This window comes from Bos mutus, chromosome 15, assembly GCF_027580195.1.
Source record: "Bos mutus isolate GX-2022 chromosome 15, NWIPB_WYAK_1.1, whole genome shotgun sequence".
NCBI classification, from domain to species: Eukaryota; Metazoa; Chordata; class Mammalia; order Artiodactyla; family Bovidae; genus Bos; species Bos mutus.
Window position 1 is genome coordinate 46157994 of NC_091631.1, and position 7640 is coordinate 46165633.

A 7640-nucleotide genomic window follows, 5' to 3' on the forward strand; every position below is an offset into this window, starting at 1 on the left:
TTAGCTCTGTGACTCATAGAGTAAGCGTTAGGACAGCTAGTATTATTAACTATTAGTTAGATAATATTAACATTTCCTAAGGCTGCCATAACAGAGTACCAAAAACTTAGGGGACTTCCCTGGTGGTCCAGTGGTTAAACACTTTACCTTCTAATGCAGGGTGTGCGGTGATTTGATTCCTGGTCAGGAGCTAAGATCCCACATGCCTCATGGCCAAAAAACAAAACAGAAGCAATATTGTAACAAATAAAGACTTTAAAAATGGTCCACATCAAAAATCTGTAACTCTCCCTTTGGCACGCCACTGAAGATCTTGGTGTCATCATGGGCCACTGCCCTGCCCAGCGTTACCGGTATCGTAAGAGCAAGCCGTACCCAGAGTCTCACTTCTGCCAAGGTGTCCCTGATGCCGAGATGCATCTTTGACATGGTGCGGAAGAAGGCAAAACTGGATGAGTTCCCTCTCTGTGGCCACATGGGGTCAGATGAGTATGAGCAGCTCTCTTCCGAAACCGTGGAGGCTGCCCGTATTTGTGCCAACAAGTACAAAAAGTGGTGAAAAGGTGTGGCAAAGGTGGCTTTTACATCCAAGTACAGCTCCACCCTTCCACATCATCCTCATCAACAAGGTGTTCTGTCCTGTCCTGGAGCTGACAGGCTCCAGACAGGTATGTGCGGTGCCTCTGGAAAGCCCCAGGGCACAGTGGCCAGGGTCCACGTTGGCCAAGTGACGATGTCCATCTGCACCAAGCTGCAGAACAAGAAGCATGTGATTGAGGCCCTCCGCAGGGCCAAGTTCAAGGTCCCTGGACGCCAGAAGGTCCCCAGAAGTGGGGATCTTCAAAGTTTAATGTGGATAAATTTGGAAACGCGGTGGCCAAAGAGTGGTTCTTCCCCTGTGGCTGGGGGTCAGATACTCGCCCAGCCGTGGTCCTCTAGACAGAGGGCAGGCCCTGTACGCATGAGAGCCTTGGGCTGTCCCCTCCTTACTCATGCATGCCTAGCAATAAATCCTACTTCCCTGCCCCCCGAAACCCCTACAAAGTACCAAAAACTTAACAGAGATGTATTGTCACAGTTTTGGAGGCTAGCAGTTGGAAATCAAGGTGTTGGCTGTGCCATGCTCTCGAGTACTCAGGGAGGGAGTGGTCCGGCTCGTCCCTTCTGGCTTTTGATGGCTGCCTGCATCCTTGGGCTTAAAGATGCATCCGTCCAGTCACGTGACTGTCTTCTCCCTGTATGTCTTCACGTCTTTTTCCCTCTGTGCATGTCTGTTTCTGTGTCCAAATTCTTTTTTTTTTTTAAATAAGGACAGCAGTCATACTGGGTTAGGACCCACCATAGTGACCTCATTTTAACCAATTACCTCTGTAATGACTGTTTCCAAACGAGGTCACATTCCGAGGTTGTGGGGATTAGGACTTTTAACCTTTTTTTTTTTTTTAATTGGGGTGAAGGGGACACGATTCACCCCATGACAGTCACATTCCCGGTCATCACAGAAGAGGAATCCCCTCCCCAGCTTTTGTGCAAGAATAGAAAGTAAAGCAGCTGAAATCTGAATACCTGTTCTTATGGGGGACCAACCGAAAGGCCTTTCTTTGCAGTCTCTCTCTCAGAAGCAGGCGCACCGGAGGCCACCAGCTGTGGACAGTGTTCCCTTGCATCCTTTTACCCCTTGGTCCCTCTGGATTTCCCACCAACGCCTAATTCTGTTATTTCCAGTGATTTCCCCATGGGCAGCAGTTTATTTCTGTCATCAAGTCTCTGATGAAATCTTTAGCCATGAAATATTTAGTCCAATCCCAACAAATCGTGTATAGTGTTAACATGTCACAAGCTGCCCGTGGCCTGCATTATGTGGTAATTTGGAAGCGAGAGGAGTGATAATGCAGGGCCGGGCTTCTTTTGTGAGCTCGCATTAATGCTGGAGCTGGTGATGTCAATTGACAGCCCATCGATTTGGACTAATAGTGCATGGAGGGGGCAGAATTGGGGCGAGGTAGGGGATAAAGGATATTGACGGTCAGTCGCCAGGATCCCGGCAGCTTTTAATCTATTATTGCCCTCCTTTAATGCAACTTCCGTGTCAACTGCATTTACTTCCACTGGCTCTGCCTGCTGTGCTGAACTGTGAAGCCGGTGGGATGCCACCCCCAGAGTGGCCCAAAGTTCCCCGGTATTGATTCTTTGATACTCTGGGGTGTGAATTATAATTATTTCATTAAGCTCTTTAATGGGTATCAACTATGAACCTTCGCCAGCCCAGGCTGGGGTGGCCAGGGCGAGGCCCACATCATTAATCTGTGTTCATCTCGTTGCCACCAATTGTCCTGCCCTCAACCCTATTTTTTTCCTCCTATTATCGCGTCTATGGTTTTAGTGGGAAGCAGGTCGATCTACTCTCAGAGAGGAGCTGGGAAGGGGTGTTGCTGATTTGGGGAGGCTGGAGGGGAGGCCACGGTTGAGCAGATTGCATTGTCGGCTATTCACACAGTGGAGCTAATCACTCGTCAGACCTGCTCTGCCCGGCTTTAGTCTGCCTGTGCAAGGACCTAGGTGGTGCACGCCATCTCGGGACAAAGCAGCCACTTGCTTGTGTGGCTTTGAGTCTTGTTGTAGCTCAGGAAAATTACATGCCCTCACTGAAGTTGTTCATCAACCTTCCCTTCTGCTCTCAGGGAACTTCACCTCTAGTAGAGGTATCAATAAGTAAATAAGTAGCAACAAGACACTAATGATCCTTGAAAACCGGCAAAGTAGAAGAAGTTATGGCACTCCACAGGAGGGGCCTTGACCCAGGCTTGGGGGTCAGGGAGGCTTCCTGGAGGGGTAAAAGCCTAAAGTGAACCCGAAGAATAAGTCAGAGGTAGCCACAGGAAAGAGGCACGCTAGTCAGTGGAGCAGTATGTTGGAGAGGCCCCGGGATAAGAGAGAGAGCAGGTCCAAGAAGGGTGAGGACCTCATGTAGTAGAGTAAGACCATACTTTGTATGATGGGGACAGGTCCCTTTCTCACCCTGGTTCTTGTCTTCTACCTGCCTGTCATTGCTGATGAAACTCATCAGGAGCTTGAGGAAACTCAAATAGTCCCAGATGGTATTTCTCATCATTTTATCAGATGCTTTCTTATTTCTACCGTACTTTTTTTTAGGCCAAGAGTGACTTTTATTTCAGGCCCTTATTTGGTTTATGTGGTGGTTTTAAAACATGTCTGCAGTTTTTTTGGGTTTTTTTGAGGGCGGAGCACTCCTTTCATCAGGGTATGGAGTCTTAATTCTTCTCATGAATGCAGGCTGGCTATCCAGACTTCTAATGGATAGAAGGTAGGAGCAGGTAACTCTGAGTAACTTCCAAGTCTAGATTATTAAATTTCTGCTGCTTCCACCTGGTTTTCTGGACATTCACTGTAGACTCTTCAGCTGCCCTGTAGGAAGTCTGATCCTGAGTCCACCAAGTGGAAAGACTACTATGAGAGAAGCTTGAGGAGCCCCAGGTGTTGCATGGTCGTAGTCTGGGCACCAGACATGTGAATTAAGCGGCCTTGGAGATGACTCGGCCCCAGCCATCAACCACTATATCTTCATTCAGAGAGCCCCTGAGTGAGAATTGGTCAGCTGAGCCCAGTCAACCATGTGCAAAATCAATGATTGCTATTGTTTTAAGATACTGTTTTAGGGTGATCTGTTATGTGGTGATAGATAATTGGAATAGTTAAACTTGGTTAAGTTTGTGTTAAGTCTGATTACTATAGCTCCATAACAAGTCTTCAAATCAGGCAGTCTAAGTTCCCCAACTTTGTTCTTCTTTTTCAAGTTTGTTTTGACTCTTCTAGATCTTTTTATTTTCCATGTATATTTTAAAAATCAACTCACTTCTTTTTAAAAAATTGCCTTCTTATATTATAATTGGTATTTTAATGTTGTTATTTAGCTGCTCAGTGGTCTTCAACTCTTTGCAACTCCATGGACTGTAGCCTGCCGGGCTTCTCTGTCCATGGGGATTTCTAGGAAGACTATTGGAGTTTGCCATTTCCTTCTCCAGGGGATCTTGGTATTTTAATGATTAAAGTTTAAATTGGGTAAAGCTGATATCTAAACAATATTACTAAATACCAATCCATGAACATGGCATGTCTTGTCATTTATTTAGGTCTTCTTTGATTTCTGTCAGCAATGTTTTGTAGTTTAGAATGAAGAAATCTTTTGCCTTTTGTTAAATTGATTTCTGTTTACATTTTTTAATGCTATTGTAAATAGAATAGTTTCAAAATTTCATTTTCCAATTAATTGCTTCTATTTTGCAAGGATAAAGTGGAACTCAAATGTTGACCACATATTGTGTGATCTTGCTAAATTCACTTATTAATTCCAGTACTGGTTTTGCCAAGTTTCTTAAGGTTTCCTTTTCATAAGCAATCATGTTATCTGCAAGGAAAGATGATTTATTTCTTCCTTTCCAGTATGAAAAGTTTACTTCTTTTTCTTTCCTTATTGCTTTGACTGAGACCACCAATAAAATGTTGAATGGTGAGAGTGGACATCCTTTGCCTTGTTTCTGATCTTAGGAGGAAAGCACTTAATATTTCACCATTAAGTATGATACTAACTTTGAAGTTTTTTTTTAGTTTTATTTTTAATTGGAGGGTAATTACAGTGCTGTGATGGTTTCTGCCATATATCAACATGATTCAGCCATAGGTATACATATAGCCCCTTTCTCTTGAGTCTCCCTCCCCATCCCTGGGTTGTCACAGAGCACCAGATTGGGTTCCCTGTATCATACAGCAAATTCCCACTGGCTATCTATTTTACATATGGTAATATGTATGTTTCAATGTACTCTCTCAAATCATTCCACCTTCTCCTTCACCTGCCCATGTCCAAAAGCCTATCCTTTATGTCTGCATCGCCTTTGCTGCCCTGCAAATAGGATCATCAGTACCATCTTTCTAGATAGCATATGTATGGTGTTAATATGCAATATTTATCTTTCTCTTTCTGAGTTACTTCACTCTGTATAATAGGCTCTAGGTTCATTCACTTCATTAGAATGAATTGACTCAAACGTGTTCCTTTTCATAGCTAAGTAACATTCCATTGTGTATATGTCCACTACTTCTTTATTCATTCATCTGTCAATGGACATCTTAACTTTGGGTTTTTCATAGATATTCTTTAATGAATTGAGTTTTGGTATCATGCTTGTATTAAGGGTAAATTTGAGCATGGCGATCTTTCCAATGTAAAACTGCCAGCAGAGACCAAGATGGAGGAAGAAGACTAGTGCAAGAAACACAGGTGCTCTCAATATAAAGGAAACTAAAAGCAGGAAGTGTTGTAAGATGTGGTTTTCAGAGATAGCTTGGGGAGAATGGGCCAAGAGAGAAGAAAGTCATCAAGATGGGACTTGTGGGCTTAGAATAGCTTCCTTCTTCCTCTCCACCTGGTGATCTATTCATTTTTCAAAAGCTGAAATATTCCCTCTCCAGATTCTTCTGGGCAAAGTGGGTGACTCCCTCAGTCAGTGCTCCCTAATCATCCCGCACCTGCAGTAGAGTACTTTGCACACATTTTGGAGCTGTCTGTGTGTCTGGCTCGCTCTCTCCTCAACAGTGAGATCCTCTGAGGTATGGACTATGGCTTCTTCATTTTCACATTCCTCCCCCACTCTTTCTAGACCCTCCTTCCCTGGGAATCAGGGAGCAGAGTCAGAGCTCTGGGGTCTGCATAGCATGTTCTCCCCATGTGCAAACCTCAGTAAGTTTTCCTCCTGAAAATGCTTTTCTTTTCTTTTTTTAAAATTTATTTATTTGGCTCTGCTGGGTCTTAGTTGCGACATATGGTATCTAGTTCCCTGACCAGGGATTGAACCTGGGCATCCTGGATTGGGAGTGTGGAGTCTCCGCCACTGGACCACCAGGGAAGTCCCTGAAAATGCTTACTTTAAAATGTAATTTCCCTCTAGGAAGTTGTACCAAAGTTGTTTCTGACTTCTGGGAGATTCCGTTTTCTCACTTAATACCTATCTTAGAGGTAGTTGCTACATGCTCTTTTTAGGGGGTAGGCACCTAGTGTGTATGTGTTGAATCAAGGGACATAGTTTCTAGTTGTGGCTTAGAAACGAACAAAAGGAAAATCTTGCATGATCTCAGACACAGGGTGTGAATTTGAGTGGAAACTCGATTACTTAAATCCTATTAGTCTTTGAAAAGCATATACTACAATGCAGTGGAGTTACTAACCCAATTAGAGCTTGAACTTCTTTTTTATAACAAATATTCTGCAATATCCTCTTTACTCTTCTGGAATGAAATTCATAGGAAACCAAAATATCCCATTTAATACTCTAATTATAAATCTGAAAAAGTGAAAGAAAAACTGTTTGCAATAAATCGATGTGTGTTTTAATAGATGCTCAAGTTCAGTTAAACCGGAAGGCATAACTGTGGGGTTATGCCTTCTGCAGAGTCCTTGTGAAAGCAGAATTCAGCCCACTGTTTTGATGCTTCAGACATCAATGCATGGCTGTCAAGACAGGCTCTTCTGAAATGCTGACCAAATCTTTATATTTTCCTAACTGAAAGAAGGCCATTTCACATCTCCTTTTACATGGTATTTACATTCAGGAAAAATTCAGTTTATTTTTAAATTAAAAAAGACTTTGTGTTTTTTTTTTTTATACAACATCATAGAAAGCTTTTTCACCTATGTGAATATCCAGGAGGCATTCAGAAATCACTGGGAATGTGGAAGGAAATTTCTTTGGTGTGTAGAACTGACCACCTTAGTATTGCAAAGAATCAAACCCACCTCCCACCCCACCCTCACTGAAAGCCACAGTGCCTCCAATCACAGCAGCAACAAAAACTTCCTACCAATTTCCCCAGTGCTCTTTAGGGGGCAGTAGCATCCCTAAGCCCTGGCTCTGGAGTTAGCCTTGGTTTCAAAAACCCTGGCATAGCCTCTTCTTGTCTACATGGCCAGTTTATTTTCAGTGTAAAAAGCAGGTGATATACCCAGTCACAAGGTGTGTAAAGGTTTAAATGACAGGGTAGCCAATGACACTCTGTACAATGTCAAGTAACCAGTGCTCAGAAATAGCTAATATATATTGAACATTCATTATGTGTCATGAGTACTAACAACCCTCTGAGTTCAGTGCCATTATTGACTCTAATTTTCCATTGAGTAAATGAGGCCCAAGTTGCTTGCCTAGGTCACATAGGAAGTGACACGGCAGAAGTATGACCACAGGTGACTCCCAAGCTGGTTTGGTTCCTCTTCATGCTATACTGAGTGTACCATGAACAGTGCCAGGCAATGCTGTATCCCTGCAGTTGGGAAAGATTGATCCCTCCTGAAAGCTCACTGCTCTTATAAGGATCTCCACGAGCTAATGCTCTAGAGGTCTCAGGTGACCTGAGGAGGAGAGGGCAGCTAGGCCAGGTGATGGGGGAAGTTGCAAAGGACACACCCACCCACACTCTGCATTTGCCTCCCAACCCCCTTCCCTCCTCCGCATGTGGTGGGATGGAGAGTTCTCCTCCGGGGGGTCCTCGCTGTAATCATGCCACAGCCTCAAGTGGGAGAGGTGGTGTCCTGAGTTGCACAGGTCACTTGCTTTGAGGACAGGCTGGTT

At 43.8% G+C, this 7640-nt stretch overlaps 1 pseudogene; it reads left to right on the plus strand.

The window, feature by feature from the left end:
• Positions 1-965, plus strand: LOC102274186 (large ribosomal subunit protein uL16-like; annotated as a pseudogene).
• The last annotated feature ends 6675 nt before the right edge of the window (positions 966-7640 follow it).